Genomic DNA, 17,227 nt, shown 5'->3' on the forward strand with positions numbered 1-17,227 from the left:
CTTCAAAAAAGTTGAACATTTTCATGAAAAGATCTCGGCTTCAAAAAAGTTGAACATTTTCATGAAAAGATTTCGGCTTCAAAAAAGTTGAAAATTTTCATGAAAAGATTTCGACTTCAAAAAAGTTGAACATTTTCATGAAAAGATTTCGGCTTCAAAAAAGTTGAAAATTTTCATGAAGAATTTCGGCTTCAAAAAAATGGAACATTTTCATGAAAAGATTTCGGCTTCAAAAAAGTTGAACATTTTCATGAAAAGATTTCGGCTTCAAAAAGTTGAAAATTTTCATGAAAAGATTTCTGCTTCAAAAAAGTTGACCATTTTCATGAAAAGATTTCGGCTTCAAAAAAGTTGAAAATTTTCATGAAGTATTTCGGCTTCAAAAAAATGTAACATTTTCATGAAAAGATTTCGGCTTCAAAAAAGTTGAACATTTTCATGAAAAGATTTCGGCTTCAAAAAAGTTGAAAATTTTCATGAAAAGATTTCGGTTTCAAAAAGTTGAAAATTTTCATGAAAAGACTGCGGCTTCAAAAAAGTTGACCATTTTCATGAAAAGATTTCGGCTTCAAAAAGTTGAAAATTTTCATGAAAAGATTTCGGTTTCAAAAAGTTGAAAATTTTCATGAAAAGACTGCGGCTTCAAAAAAGTTGACCATTTTCATGAAAAGATTTCGGCTTCAAAAAGTTGAAAATTTTCATGAAAAGATCTCGGCTTCAAAAAAGTTGAACATTTTCATGAAAAGATTTCGGCTTCAAAAAAGTTGACCATTTTCATGAAAAGATTTCGGCTTCAAAAAAGTTGAAAATTTTCATGAAGTATTTCGGCTTCAAAAAAATGTAACATTTTCATGAAAAGATTTCGGCTTCAAAAAAGTTGAACATTTTCATGAAAAGATTTCGGCTTCAAAAAAGTTGAAAATTTTCATGAAAAGATTTCGGTTTCAAAAAGTTGAAAATTTTCATGAAAGGACTGCGGCTTCAAAAAAGTTGACCATTTTCATGAAAAGATTTCGGCTTCAAAAAAGTTGACCATTTTCATGAAAAGATTTCGGCTTCAAAAAAGTTGAAAATTTTCATGAAAAGATCTTGGCTTCAAAAAAGTTGAACATTTTCATGAAAAGATTTCGGCTTCAAAAAAGTTGAAAATTTTCATGAAAAGATCTCGGCTTCAAAAAAGTTGAACATTTTCATGAAAAGATTTCTGCTTCAAAAAAGTTGAACATTTTCATGAAAAGATCTCGGCTTCAAAAAAGTTGAACATTTTCATGAAAAGATTTCGGCTTCAAAAAAGTTGAAAATTTTCATGAAAAGATTTCGGCTTCAAAAAAGTCTAAAATTTTCATGAACTATTTCGGCTTCAAAAAAGTTGGAAATTTTCATGAAAAGATTTCTGCTTCAAAAAAGTTGAAAATTTTCATGAAAAGATTTCGGCTTCAAAAAGTTGAAAATTTTCATGAAAAGATTTCGGCTTCAAAAAAGTTGAAAATTTTCATCAAAAGATTTAGACTTCAAAGAAGTTGAATATTTTCATCAAGTATTTCGGCTTAAAAAAAATGGAACATTTTCATGAAAAGATTTCGGCTTCAAAAAAGTTGAAAATTTTCATGAAAAGATCTCGGCTTCAAAAAAGTTGAACATTTTCATGAAAAGATTTCGGCTTCAAAAAAGTTGAACATTTTCATGAAAAGATCTCGGCTTCAAAAAAGTTGAACATTTTCATGAAAAGATTTCGGCTTCAAAAAAGTTGAAAATTTTCATGAAAAGATTTCGGCTTCAAAAAAGTTGAACATTTTCATGAAAAGATTTCGGCTTCAAAAAAGTTGAAAATTTTCATGAAGAATTTCGGCTTCAAAAAAATGGAACATTTTCATGAAAAGATTTCGGCTTCAAAAAAGTTGAACATTTTCATGAAAAGATTTCGGCTTCAAAAAGTTGAAAATTTTCATGAAAAGATTTCTGCTTCAAAAAAGTTGACCATTTTCATGAAAAGATTTCGGCTTCAAAAAAGTTGAAAATTTTCATGAAGTATTTCGGCTTCAAAAAAATGTAACATTTTCATGAAAAGATTTCGGCTTCAAAAAAGTTGAACATTTTCATGAAAAGATTTCGGCTTCAAAAAAGTTGAAAATTTTCATGAAAAGATTTCGGTTTCAAAAAGTTGAAAATTTTCATGAAAAGACTGCGGCTTCAAAAAAGTTGACCATTTTCATGAAAAGATTTCGGCTTCAAAAAGTTGAAAATTTTCATGAAAAGATTTCGGTTTCAAAAAGTTGAAAATTTTCATGAAAAGACTGCGGCTTCAAAAAAGTTGACCATTTTCATGAAAAGATTTCGGCTTCAAAAAGTTGAAAATTTTCATGAAAAGATCTCGGCTTCAAAAAAGTTGAACATTTTCATGAAAAGATTTCGGCTTCAAAAAAGTTGACCATTTTCATGAAAAGATTTCGGCTTCAAAAAAGTTGAAAATTTTCATGAAGTATTTCGGCTTCAAAAAAATGTAACATTTTCATGAAAAGATTTCGGCTTCAAAAAAGTTGAACATTTTCATGAAAAGATTTCGGCTTCAAAAAAGTTGAAAATTTTCATGAAAAGATTTCGGTTTCAAAAAGTTGAAAATTTTCATGAAAGGACTGCGGCTTCAAAAAAGTTGACCATTTTCATGAAAAGATTTCGGCTTCAAAAAAGTTGACCATTTTCATGAAAAGATTTCGGCTTCAAAAAAGTTGAAAATTTTCATGAAAAGATCTTGGCTTCAAAAAAGTTGAACATTTTCATGAAAAGATTTCGGCTTCAAAAAAGTTGAACATTTTCATGAAAAGATTTCGGCTTCAAAAAAGTTGAAAATTTTCATGAAAAGATCTCGGCTTCAAAAAAGTTGAACATTTTCATGAAAAGATTTCTGCTTCAAAAAAGTTGAACATTTTCATGAAAAGATCTCGGCTTCAAAAAAGTTGAACATTTTCATGAAAAGATTTCGGCTTCAAAAAAGTTGAAAATTTTCATGAAAAGATTTCGGCTTCAAAAAAGTCTAAAATTTTCATGAACTATTTCGGCTTCAAAAAAGTTGGAAATTTTCATGAAAAGATTTCTGCTTCAAAAAAGTTGAAAATTTTCATGAAAAGATTTCGGCTTCAAAAAGTTGAAAATTTTCATGAAAAGATTTCGGCTTCAAAAAAGTTGAAAATTTTCATCAAAAGATTTAGACTTCAAAGAAGTTGAATATTTTCATCAAGTATTTCGGCTTCAAAAAAGTCTAAAATTTTCATGAACTATTTCGGCTTCAAAAAAGTTGAACATTTTCATGAAAAGATTTCTGCTTCAAAAAAGTTGAAAATTTTCATGAAAAGATTTCGGCTTCAAAAAGTTGAAAATTTTCATGAAAAGATTTCGGCTTCAAAAAGTTGACCATTTTCATGAAAAGATTTCGGCTTCAAAAAAGTTGAACATTTTCATGAAAAGATTTCGGCTTCAAAAAAGTTGAAAATTTTCATGAAGTATTTCGGCTTAAAAAAAATGGAACATTTTCATGAAAAGATTTCGGCTTCAAAAAAGTTGAAAATTTTCATGAAAAGATCTCGGCTTCAAAAAAATTGAACATTTTCATGAAAAGATTTCGGCTTCAAAAAAGTTGAACATTTTCATGAAAAGATCTCGGCTTCAAAAAAGTTGAACATTTTCATGAAAAGATTTCGGCTTCAAAAAAGTTGAACATTTTCATGAAAAGATTTCGGTTTCAAAAAAGTTGAACATTTTCATGAAAAGATTTCGGCTTCAAAAAAGTTGAAAATTTTCATGAAGAATTTCGGCTTCAAAAAAATGGAACATTTTCATGAAAAGATTTCGGCTTCAAAAAAGTTGAAAATTTTCATGAAGTATTTCGGCTTCAAAAAAATGTAACATTTTCATGAAAAGATTTCGGCTTCAAAAAAGTTGAACATTTTCATGAAAAGATTTCGGCTTCAAAAAAGTTGAAAATTTTCATGAAAAGATTTCGGTTTCAAAAAGTTGAAAATTTTCATGAAAGGACTGCGGCTTCAAAAAAGTTGACCATTTTCATGAAAAGATTTCGGCTTCAAAAAAGTTGAACATTTTCATGAAAAGATTTCGGCTTCAAAAAAGTTGAAAATTTTCATGAAAAGATCTTGGCTTCAAAAAAGTTGAACATTTTCATGAAAAGATTTCGGCTTCAAAAAAGTTGAACATTTTCATGAAAAGATTTCGGCTTCAAAAAAGTTGAAAATTTTCATGAAAAGATCTCGGCTTCAAAAAAGTTGAACATTTTCATGAAAAGATTTCTGCTTCAAAAAAGTTGAACATTTTCATGAAAAGATCTCGGCTTCAAAAAAGTTGAACATTTTCATGAAAAGATTTCGGCTTCAAAAAAGTTGAAAATTTTCATGAAAAGATTTCGGCTTCAAAAAAGTCTAAAATTTTCATGAACTATTTCGGCTTCAAAAAAGTTGGAAATTTTCATGAAAAGATTTAGGTTTCAAAAAAGTTGAAAATTTTCATGAAGTATTTCAGCTTCAAAAAAGTCTAAAATTTTCATGAACTATTTCGGCTTCAAAAAAGTTAAACATTTTCATGAAAAGATTTCTGCTTCAAAAAAGTTGAAAATTTTCATGAAAAGATTTCGGCTTCAAAAAGTTGAAAATTTTCATGAAAAGATTTCGGCTTCAAAAAAGTTGAAAATTTTCATCAAAAGATTTAGACTTCAAAAAAGTTGAATATTTTCATCAAGTATTTCGGCTTCAAAAAAGTCGAAGATTTTCATGAAAAGATTTCTGCTTCAAAAAAGTTGAAAATTTTCATGAAAAGATCTCGGCTTCAAAAAAGTTGAACATTTTCATGAAAAGATTTCGGCTTCAAAAAAGTTGAAAATTTTCATGAAAAGATTTTGGTTTCAAAAAGTTGAAAATTTTCATGAAGTATTTCGGCTTCAAAAAAATGGAACATTTTCATGAAAAGATTTCGGCTTCAAAAAAGTCTAAAATTTTCATCAAAAGATTTAGACTTCAAAAAAGTTGAATATTTTCATCAAGTATTTCGGCTTCAAAAAAGTCGAAGACTTTCATGAAAAGATTTCTGCTTCAAAAAAGTTGAAAATTTTCATGAAAAGATTTCGGCTTCAAAAAAGTTGACCATTTTCATGAAAAGATTTCGACTTCAAAAAAGTTGAAAATTTTCATGAAGTATTTCGGCTTAAAAAAAGTTGAACATTTTCATGAAAAGATTTCGGCTTCAAAAAAGTTGAAAATTTTCATGAAAAGATCTCGGCTTCAAAAAAGTTGAACATTTTCATGAAAAGATTTCGGCTTCAAAAAAGTTGAACATTTTCATGAAAAGATCTCGGCTTCAAAAAAGTTGAAAATTTTCATGAAAAGATTTCGGCTTCAAAAAAGTTGAACATTTTCATGAAAAGATTTCGGCTTCAAAAAGTTGAAAATTTTCATGAAAAGATTTCTGCTTCAAAAAAGTTGACCATTTTCATGAAAAGATTTCGGCTTCAAAAAAGTTGAAAATTTTCATGAAGTATTTCGGCTTCAAAAAAATGTAACATTTTCATGAAAAGATTTCGGCTTCAAAAAAGTTGAAAATTTTCATGAAAAGATTTCGGCTTCAAAAAAGTTGAAAATTTTCATGAAAAGATTTCGGTTTCAAAAAGTTGAAAATTTTCATGAAAAGACTGCGGCTTCAAAAAAGTTGACCATTTTCATGAAAAGATTTCGGCTTCAAAAAGTTGAAAATTTTCATGAAAAGATTTCGGCTTCAAAAAAGTTGACCATTTTCATGAAAAGATTTCGGCTTCAAAAAAGTTGACTATTTTCATGAAAAGATTTCGGCTTCAAAAAAGTTGAAAATTTTCATGAAAAGATCTCGGCTTCAAAAAAGTTGAACATTTTCATGAAAAGATTTCGGCTTCAAAAAAGTTGAACATTTTCATGAAAAGATTTCGGCTTCAAAAAAGTTGAACATTTTCATGAAAAGATTTCGGCTTCAAAAAACTTGAAAATTTTCATCAAAAGATTTAGACTTCAAAAAAGTTGAATATTTTCATCAAGTATTTCGGCTTCAAAAAAGTCGAAGATTTTCATGAAAAGATTTCTGCTTCAAAAAAGTTGAAAATTTTCATGAAAAGATCTCGGCTTCAAAAAAGTTGAAAATTTTCATGAAAAGATTTCGGCTTCAAAAAAGTTGAAAATTTTCATGAAAAGATTTTGGTTTCAAAAAGTTGAAAATTTTCATGAAGTATTTCGGCTTCAAAAAAATGGAACATTTTCATGAAAAGATTTAGGCTTCAAAAAAGTCTAAAATTTTCATGAAAAGATTTCTGCTTTATAAAAAGTTGAAAATTTTCATGAAAAGATTTCGGCTTCAAAAAAGTTGAAAATTTTCATGAAAAGATTTAGACTTCAAAAAAGTCTAAGATTTTCATGAAAAGATTTCTGCTTCAAAAAAGTTGAAAATTTTCATGAAAAGATTTCGGCTTCAAAAAAGTCTAAGATTTTCATGAAAAGATTTCTGCTTCAAAAAACTTGAACATTTTCATGAAAAGATTTCGGCTTCAAAAAAGTTGAACATTTTCATGAAAAGATTTCGGCTTCAAAAAAGTTGACCATTTTCATGAAAAGATTTCGGCTTCAAAAAAGTTGAAAATTTTCATGAAAAGATTTTGGTTTCAAAAAGTTGAAAATTTTCATGAAGTATTTCGGCTTCAAAAAAATGGAACATTTTCATGAAAAGATTTAGGCTTCAAAAAAGTCTAAAATTTTCATGAAAAGATTTCTGCTTTATAAAAAGTTGAAAATTTTCATGAAAAGATTTCGGCTTCAAAAAAGTTGAAAATTTTCATGAAAAGATTTAGACTTCAAAAAAGTTGAATATTTTCATCAAGTATTTCGGCTTCAAAAAAGTCGAAGACTTTCATGAAAAGATTTCTGCTTCAAAAAAGTTGAAAATTTTCATGAAAAGATTTCGGCTTCAAAAAAGTTGACCATTTTCATGAAAAGATTTCGGCTTCAAAAAAGTTGAAAATTTTCATGAAAAGATCTCGGCTTCAAAAAAGTTGAACATTTTCATGAAAAGATTTCGGCTTCAAAAAAGTTGAAAATTTTCATGAAAAGATTTTGGTTTCAAAAAGTTGAAAATTTTCATGAAGTATTTCGGCTTCAAAAAAATGGAACATTTTCATGAAAAGATTTAGGCTTCAAAAAAGTCTAAAATTTTCATGAAAAGATTTCTGCTTTAAAAAAGTTGAAAATTTTCATGAAAAGATTTCGGCTTCAAAAAAGTTGAAAATTTTCATGAAAAGATTTAGACTTCAAAAAAGTTGAATATTTTCATCAAGTATTTCGGCTTCAAAAAAGTCGAAGACTTTCATGAAAAGATTTCTGCTTCAAAAAAGTTGAAAATTTTCATGAAAAGATTTCTGCTTCAAAAAAGTTGACCATTTTCATGAAAAGATTTCGGCTTCAAAAAAGTTGAAAATTTTCATGAAAAGATTTCGGTTTCAAAAAGTTGAAAATTTTCATGAAAAGATTTCGGCTTCAAAAAAGTTGAACATTTTCATGGAAAGATTTTGGCTTCAAAAAAGTTGAAAATTTTCATGAAAAGATTTTGGTTTCAAAAAGTTGAAAATTTTCATGAAAAGATTTCGGCTTCAAAAAAGTTGAACATTTTCATGGAAAGATTTTGGCTTCAAAAAAGTTGAACATTTTCATGAAAAGATTTCGGTTTCAAAAAGTTGAAAATTTTAATGAAAAGATCTCGGCTTCAAAAAAGTTGAACATTTTCATGAAAGATTTTGGCTTCAAAAAGTTGAAAATTTTCATGAAGTATTTCGGCGTCAAAAAAATGGAACATTTTCATGAAAAGATTTCGGCTTCAAAAAAGTTGACCATTTTCATGAAAAGATTTCGGCTTCAAAAAAGTTGAAAATTTTCATGAAAAGATCTCGGCTTCAAAAAAGTTGAACATTTTCATGAAAAGATTTCGGCTTCAAAAAAGTTGAACATTTTCATGAAAAGATTTCGGCTTCAAAAAAGTTGAAAATTTTCATGAAAAGATCTCGGCTTCAAAAAAGTTGAACATTTTCATGAAAAGATTTCGGCTTCAAAAAAGTTGAACATTTTCATGAAAAGATTTCGGCTTCAAAAAAGTTGAACATTTTCATGAAAAGATTTCGGCTTCAAAAAAGTTGAAAATTTTCATGAAAAGATTTCGGGTTCAAAAAAGTTGAAAATTTTCATGAACTATTTCGGCATCAAAAAAGTTGAAAATTTTCATGAAAAGATTTAGGTTTCAAAAAAGTTGAAAATTTTCATGAAGTATTTCAGCTTCAAAAAAGTCTAAAATTTTCATGAACTATTTCGGCTTCAAAAAAGTTGGAAATTTTCATGAAAAGATTTCTGCTTCAAAAAAGTTGAAAATTTTCATGAAAAGATTTCGGCTTCAAAAAGTTGAAAATTTTCATGAAAAGATTTCGGCTTCAAAAAACTTGAAAATTTTCATCAAAAGATTTAGACTTCAAAAAAGTTGAATATTTTCATCAAGTATTTCGGCTTCAAAAAAGTCGAAGATTTTCATGAAAAGACTTCTGCTTCAAAAAAGTTGAAAATTTTCATGAAAAGATCTCGGCTTCAAAAAAGTTGAACATTTTCATGAAAAGATTTCGGCTTCAAAAAAGTTGAAAATTTTCATGAAAAGATTTAGACTTCAAAAAAGTTGAATATTTTCATCAAGTATTTCGGCTTCAAAAAAGTCGAAGACTTTCATGAAAAGATTTCTGCTTCAAAAAAGTTGAAAATTTTCATGAAAAGATTTCGGCTTCAAAAAAGTTGACCATTTTCATGAAAAGATTTCGGCTTCAAAAAAGTTGAAAATTTTCATGAAAAGATTTCGGTTTCAAAAAGTTGAAAATTTTCATGAAAAGATTTCGGCTTCAAAAAAGTTGAACATTTTCATGGAAAGATTTTGGCTTCAAAAAAGTTGAAAATTTTCATGAAAAGATTTCGGCTTCAAAAAAGTTGAAAATTTTCATGAAAAGATTTCGGTTTCAAAAAGTTGAAAATTTTCATGAAAAGATTTCTGCTTCAAAAAAGTTGAAAATTTTCATGAAAAGATTTCGGCTTCAAAAAGTTGAAAATTTTCATGAAAAGATTTCGGCTTCAAAAAAGTTGAAAATTTTCATGAAGTATTTCGGCTTCAAAAAAATGTAACATTTTCATGAAAAGATTTCGGCTTCAAAAAAGTTGAACATTTTCATGAAAAGATTTCGGCTTCAAAAAAGTTGAACATTTTCATGAAAAGATTTCTGCTTCAAAAAAGTTGAAAATTTTCATGAAAAGATTTCGGCTTCAAAAAAGTTGAAAATTTTCATGAAAAGATTTCGGCTTCAAAAAGTTGAAAATTTTCATGAAAAGATCTTGGCTTCAAAAAAGTTGACCATTTTCATGAAAAGATTTCTGCTTCAAAAAAGTTGAACATTTTCATGAAAAGATTTCGGCTTCAAAAAAGTTGAAAATTTTCATGAAGTATTTCGGCTTAAAAAAAATGGAACATTTTCATGAAAAGATTTCGGCTTCAAAAAAGTTGAAAATTTTCATGAAAAGATCTCGGCTTCAAAAAAGTTGAACATTTTCATGAAAAGATTTCGGCTTCAAAAAAGTTGAACATTTTCATGAAAAGATCTCGGCTTCAAAAAAGTTGAACATTTTCATGAAAAGATTTCGGCTTCAAAAAAGTTGAAAATTTTCATGAAAAGATTTCGGCTTCAAAAAAGTTGAACATTTTCATGAAAAGATTTCGGCTTCAAAAAAGTTGAAAATTTTCATGAAGAATTTCGGCTTCAAAAAAATGGAACATTTTCATGAAAAGATTTCGGCTTCAAAAAAGTTGAACATTTTCATGAAAAGATTTCGGCTTCAAAAAGTTGAAAATTTTCATGAAAAGATTTCTGCTTCAAAAAAGTTGACCATTTTCATGAAAAGATTTCGGCTTCAAAAAAGTTGAAAATTTTCATGAAGTATTTCGGCTTCAAAAAAATGTAACATTTTCATGAAAAGATTTCGGCTTCAAAAAAGTTGAACATTTTCATGAAAAGATTTCGGCTTCAAAAAAGTTGAAAATTTTCATGAAAAGATTTCGGTTTCAAAAAGTTGAAAATTTTCATGAAAAGACTGCGGCTTCAAAAAAGTTGACCATTTTCATGAAAAGATTTCGGCTTCAAAAAGTTGAAAATTTTCATGAAAAGATTTCGGTTTCAAAAAGTTGAAAATTTTCATGAAAAGACTGCGGCTTCAAAAAAGTTGACCATTTTCATGAAAAGATTTCGGCTTCAAAAAGTTGAAAATTTTCATGAAAAGATCTCGGCTTCAAAAAAGTTGAACATTTTCATGAAAAGATTTCGGCTTCAAAAAAGTTGACCATTTTCATGAAAAGATTTCGGCTTCAAAAAAGTTGAAAATTTTCATGAAGTATTTCGGCTTCAAAAAAATGTAACATTTTCATGAAAAGATTTCGGCTTCAAAAAAGTTGAACATTTTCATGAAAAGATTTCGGCTTCAAAAAAGTTGAAAATTTTCATGAAAAGATTTCGGTTTCAAAAAGTTGAAAATTTTCATGAAAGGACTGCGGCTTCAAAAAAGTTGACCATTTTCATGAAAAGATTTCGGCTTCAAAAAAGTTGACCATTTTCATGAAAAGATTTCGGCTTCAAAAAAGTTGAAAATTTTCATGAAAAGATCTTGGCTTCAAAAAAGTTGAACATTTTCATGAAAAGATTTCGGCTTCAAAAAAGTTGAACATTTTCATGAAAAGATTTCGGCTTCAAAAAAGTTGAAAATTTTCATGAAAAGATCTCGGCTTCAAAAAAGTTGAACATTTTCATGAAAAGATTTCTGCTTCAAAAAAGTTGAACATTTTCATGAAAAGATCTCGGCTTCAAAAAAGTTGAACATTTTCATGAAAAGATTTCGGCTTCAAAAAAGTTGAAAATTTTCATGAAAAGATTTCGGCTTCAAAAAAGTCTAAAATTTTCATGAACTATTTCGGCTTCAAAAAAGTTGGAAATTTTCATGAAAAGATTTCTGCTTCAAAAAAGTTGAAAATTTTCATGAAAAGATTTCGGCTTCAAAAAGTTGAAAATTTTCATGAAAAGATTTCGGCTTCAAAAAAGTTGAAAATTTTCATCAAAAGATTTAGACTTCAAAGAAGTTGAATATTTTCATCAAGTATTTCGGCTTCAAAAAAGTCGAAGATTTTCATGAAAAGATTTCTGCTTCAAAAACTTGAACATTTTCATGAAAAGATTTCGGCTTCAAAAAAGTTGAACATTTTCATGAAAAGATTTCTGCTTCAAAAAAGTTGAAAATTTTCATGAAAAGATTTCGGCTTCAAAAAGTTGAAAATTTTCATGAAAAGATTTCGGCTTCAAAAAGTTGACCATTTTCATGAAAAGATTTCGGCTTCAAAAAAGTTGAACATTTTCATGAAAAGATTTCGGCTTCAAAAAAGTTGAAAATTTTCATGAAGTATTTCGGCTTAAAAAAAATGGAACATTTTCATGAAAAGATTTCGGCTTCAAAAAAGTTGAAAATTTTCATGAAAAGATCTCGGCTTCAAAAAAATTGAACATTTTCATGAAAAGATTTCGGCTTCAAAAAAGTTGAACATTTTCATGAAAAGATCTCGGCTTCAAAAAAGTTGAACATTTTCATGAAAAGATTTCGGCTTCAAAAAAGTTGAACATTTTCATGAAAAGATTTCGGTTTCAAAAAAGTTGAACATTTTCATGAAAAGATTTCGGCTTCAAAAAAGTTGAAAATTTTCATGAAGAATTTCGGCTTCAAAAAAATGGAACATTTTCATGAAAAGATTTCGGCTTCAAAAAAGTTGAAAATTTTCATGAAGTATTTCGGCTTCAAAAAAATGTAACATTTTCATGAAAAGATTTCGGCTTCAAAAAAGTTGAACATTTTCATGAAAAGATTTCGGCTTCAAAAAAGTTGAAAATTTTCATGAAAAGATTTCGGTTTCAAAAAGTTGAAAATTTTCATGAAAGGACTGCGGCTTCAAAAAAGTTGACCATTTTCATGAAAAGATTTCGGCTTCAAAAAAGTTGAACATTTTCATGAAAAGATTTCGGCTTCAAAAAAGTTGAAAATTTTCATGAAAAGATCTTGGCTTCAAAAAAGTTGAACATTTTCATGAAAAGATTTCGGTTTCAAAAAGTTGAAAATTTTCATGAAAAGATTTCGGCTTCAAAAAAGTTGACCTTTTTCATGAAAAGATTTCGGCTTCAAAAAAGTTGAAAATTTTCATGAAAAGATTTCGGTTTCAAAAAGTTGAAAATTTTAATGAAAAGATCTCGGCTTCAAAAAAGTTGAACATTTTCATGAAAGATTTTGGCTTCAAAAAGTTGAAAATTTTCATGAAGTATTTCGGCGTCAAAAAAATGGAACATTTTCATGAAAAGATTTCGGCTTCAAAAAAGTTGACCATTTTCATGAAAAGATTTCGGCTTCAAAAAAGTTGAAAATTTTCATGAAAAGATCTCGGCTTCAAAAAAGTTGAACATTTTCATGAAAAGATTTCGGCTTCAAAAAAGTTGAACATTTTCATGAAAAGATTTCGGCTTCAAAAAAGTTGAAAATTTTCATGAAAAGATCTCGGCTTCAAAAAAGTTGAACATTTTCATGAAAAGATTTCGGCTTCAAAAAAGTTGAACATTTTCATGAAAAGATTTCGGCTTCAAAAAAGTTGAACATTTTCATGAAAAGATTTCGGCTTCAAAAAAGTTGAAAATTTTCATGAAAAGATTTCGGGTTCAAAAAAGTTGAAAATTTTCATGAACTATTTCGGCATCAAAAAAGTTGAAAATTTTCATGAAAAGATTTAGGTTTCAAAAAAGTTGAAAATTTTCATGAAGTATTTCAGCTTCAAAAAAGTCTAAAATTTTCATGAACTATTTCGGCTTCAAAAAAGTTGGAAATTTTCATGAAAAGATTTCTGCTTCAAAAAAGTTGAAAATTTTCATGAAAAGATTTCGGCTTCAAAAAGTTGAAAATTTTCATGAAAAGATTTCGGCTTCAAAAAACTTGAAAATTTTCATCAAAAGATTTAGACTTCAAAAAAGTTGAATATTTTCATCAAGTATTTCGGCTTCAAAAAAGTCGAAGATTTTCATGAAAAGACTTCTGCTTCAAAAAAGTTGAAAATTTTCATGAAAAGATCTCGGCTTCAAAAAAGTTGAACATTTTCATGAAAAGATTTCGGCTTCAAAAAAGTTGAAAATTTTCATGAAAAGATTTAGACTTCAAAAAAGTTGAATATTTTCATCAAGTATTTCGGCTTCAAAAAAGTCGAAGACTTTCATGAAAAGATTTCTGCTTCAAAAAAGTTGAAAATTTTCATGAAAAGATTTCGGCTTCAAAAAAGTTGACCATTTTCATGAAAAGATTTCGGCTTCAAAAAAGTTGAAAATTTTCATGAAAAGATTTCGGTTTCAAAAAGTTGAAAATTTTCATGAAAAGATTTCGGCTTCAAAAAAGTTGAACATTTTCATGGAAAGATTTTGGCTTCAAAAAAGTTGAAAATTTTCATGAAAAGATTTTGGTTTCAAAAAGTTGAAAATTTTCATGAAAAGATTTCGGCTTCAAAAAAGTTGAACATTTTCATGGAAAGATTTTGGCTTCAAAAAAGTTGAAAATTTTCATGAAAAGATTTCGGTTTCAAAAAGTTGAAAATTTTCATGAAAAGATTTCGGCTTCAAAAAAGTTGAACATTTTCATGGAAAGATTTTGGCTTCAAAAAAGTTGAAAATTTTCATGAAAAGATTTCGGTTTCAAAAAGTTGAAAATTTTCATGAAAAGATTTCGGCTTCAAAAAAGTTGAACATTTTCATGGAAAGATTTTGGCTTCAAAAAAGTTGAAAATTTTCATGAAAAGATTTCGGTTTCAAAAAGTTGAAAATTTTAATGAAAAGATCTCGGCTTCAAAAAAGTTGAACATTTTCATGAAAGATTTTGGCTTCAAAAAGTTGAAAATTTTCATGAAGTATTTCGGCGTCAAAAAAATGGAACATTTTCATGAAAAGATTTCGGCTTCAAAAAAGTTGAAAATTTTCATGAAAAGATTTCGGGTTCAAAAAAGTTGAAAATTTTCATGAACTATTTCGGCATCAAAAAAGTTGAAAATTTTCATGAAAAGATTTCGGCTTCAAAAAAGTTGAAAATTTTCATGAAGTATTTCGGCTTCAAAAAAGATGGAAATTTTCATGAAAAGATTTCTGCTTCAAAAAAGTTGAAAATTTTCAAGAAAAGATTTAGACTTCAAAAAAGTTGAATATTTTCATCAAGTATTTCGGCTTCAAAAAAGTCGAAGATTTTCATGAAAAGATTTCTGCTTCAAAAAAGTTGACCATTTTCATGAAAAGATTTCGGCTTCAAAAAGTTGAAAATTTTCATGAAAAGATTTCGGCTTCAAAAAAGTTGGCCATTTTCATGAAAAGATTTCGGCTTCAAAAAAGTTGACCATTTTCATGAAAAGATTTCGGCTTCAAAAAAGTTGAAAATTTTCATGAAAAGATCTCGGCTTCAAAAAAGTTGAACATTTTCATGAAAAGATTTCGGCTTCAAAAAAGTTGAACATTTTCATGAAAAGATTTCTGCTTCAAAAAAGTTGAAAATTTTCATGAAAAGATTTCGGCTTCAAAAAGTTGAAAATTTTCATGAAAAGATTTCGGCTTCAAAAAAGTTGACCATTTTCATGAAAAGATTTCGGCTTCAAAAAAGTTGAAAATTTTCATGAAGTATTTCGGCTTCAAAAAAATGTAACATTTTCATGAAACGATTTCAGCTTCAAAAAAGTTGAACATTTTCATGAAAAGATTTCGGCTTCAAAAAAGTTGAAAATTTTCATGAAAAGATTTCGGTTTCAAAGAGTTGAAAATTTTCATGAAAAGAGTGCGGTTTCAAAAAAGTTGACCATTTTCATGAAAAGATTTCGGCTTCAAAAAAATGGAACATTTTCATGAAAAGATTTAGGCTTCAAAAAAGTCTAAAATTTTCATGAAAAGATTTCTGCTTTGTAAAAAGTTGAAAATTTTCATGAAAAGATTTCGGCTTCAAAAAAGTTGAAAATTTTCATGAAAAGATTTCGGCTTCAAACAAGTCTAAGATTTTCATGAAAAGATTTCTGCTTCAAAAAACTTGAACATTTTCATGAAAAGATTTCGGCTTCAAAAAAGTTGAACATTTTCATGAAAAGATTTCGGCTTCAAAAAAGTTGACCATTTTCATGAAAAGATTTCGGCTTCAAAAAAGTTGAAAATTTTCATGAAGTATTTCGGCTTCAAAAAAATGGAACATTTTCATGAAAAGATTTAGGCTTCAAAAAAGTCTAAAATTTTCATGAAAAGATTTCTGCTTTATAAAAAGTTGAAAATTTTCATGAAAAGATTTCGGCTTCAAAAAAGTTGAAAATTTTCATGAAAAGATTTAGACTTCAAAAAAGTTGAATATTTTCATCAAGTATTTCGGCTTCAAAAAAGTCGAAGACTTTCATGAAAAGATTTCTGCTTCAAAAAAGTTGAAAATTTTCATGAAAAGATTTCGGCTTCAAAAAAGTTGACCATTTTCATGAAAAGATTTCGGCTTCAAAAAAGTTGAAAATTTTCATGAAAAGATCTCGGCTTCAAAAAAGTTGAACATTTTCATGAAAAGATTTCGGCTTCAAAAAAGTTGAAAATTTTCATGAAAAGATTTTGGTTTCAAAAAGTTGAAAATTTTCATGAAGTATTTCGGCTTCAAAAAAATGGAACATTTTCATGAAAAGATTTAGGCTTCAAAAAAGTCTAAAATTTTCATGAAAAGATTTCTGCTTTAAAAAAGTTGAAAATTTTCATGAAAAGATTTCGGCTTCAAAAAAGTTGAAAATTTTCATGAAAAGATTTAGACTTCAAAAAAGTTGAATATTTTCATCAAGTATTTCGGCTTCAAAAAAGTCGAAGACTTTCATGAAAAGATTTCTGCTTCAAAAAAGTTGAAAATTTTCATGAAAAGATTTCGGCTTCAAAAAAGTTGACCATTTTCATGAAAAGATTTCGGCTTCAAAAAAGTTGAAAATTTTCATGAAAAGATTTCGGTTTCAAAAAGTTGAAAATTTTCATGAAAAGATTTCGGCTTCAAAAAAGTTGAACATTTTCATGGAAAGATTTTGGCTTCAAAAAAGTTGAAAATTTTCATGAAAAGATTTTGGTTTCAAAAAGTTGAAAATTTTCATGAAAAGATTTCGGCTTCAAAAAAGTTGAACATTTTCATGGAAAGATTTTGGCTTCAAAAAAGTTGAAAATTTTCATGAAAAGATTTTGGTTTCAAAAAGTTGAAAATTTTCATGAAAAGATTTCGGCTTCAAAAAAGTTGAACATTTTCATGGAAAGATTTTGGCTTCAAAAAAGTTGAAAATTTTCATGAAAAGATTTCGGTTTCAAAAAGTTGAAAATTTTCATGAAAAGATTTCGGCTTCAAAAAAGTTGACCTTTTTCATGAAAAGATTTCGGCTTCAAAAAAGTTGAAAATTTTCATGAAAAGATTTCGGTTTCAAAAAGTTGAAAATTTTAATGAAAAGATCTCGGCTTCAAAAAAGTTGAACATTTTCATGAAAGATTTTGGCTTCAAAAAGTTGAAAATTTTCATGAAGTATTTCGGCGTCAAAAAAATGGAACATTTTCATGAAAAGATTTCGGCTTCAAAAAAGTTGAAAATTTTCATGAAAAGATTTCGGGTTCAAAAAAGTTGAAAATTTTCATGAACTATTTCGGCATCAAAAAAGTTGAAAATTTTCATGAAAAGATTTCGGCTTCAAAAAAGTTGAAAATTTTCATGAAGTATTTCGGCTTCAAAAAAGATGGAAATTTTCATGAAAAGATTTCTGCTTCAAAAAAGTTGAAAATTTTCATGAAAAGATTTAGACTTCAAAAAAGTTGAATATTTTCATCAAGTATTTCGGCTTCAAAAAAGTCGAAGATTTTCATGAAAAGATTTCTGCTTCAAAAAAGTTGACCATTTTCATGAAAAGATTTCGGCTTCAAAAAGTTGAAAATTTTCATGAAAAGATTTCGGCTTCAAAAAAGTTGGCCATTTTCATGAAAAGATTTCGGCTTCAAAAAAGTTGACCATTTTCATGAAAAGATTTCGGCTTCAAAAAAGTTGAAAATTTTCATGAA

Source organism: Labrus bergylta, chromosome 11 (genome assembly GCF_963930695.1).
Source record: "Labrus bergylta chromosome 11, fLabBer1.1, whole genome shotgun sequence".
Taxonomy (NCBI): Eukaryota; Metazoa; Chordata; class Actinopteri; order Labriformes; family Labridae; genus Labrus; species Labrus bergylta.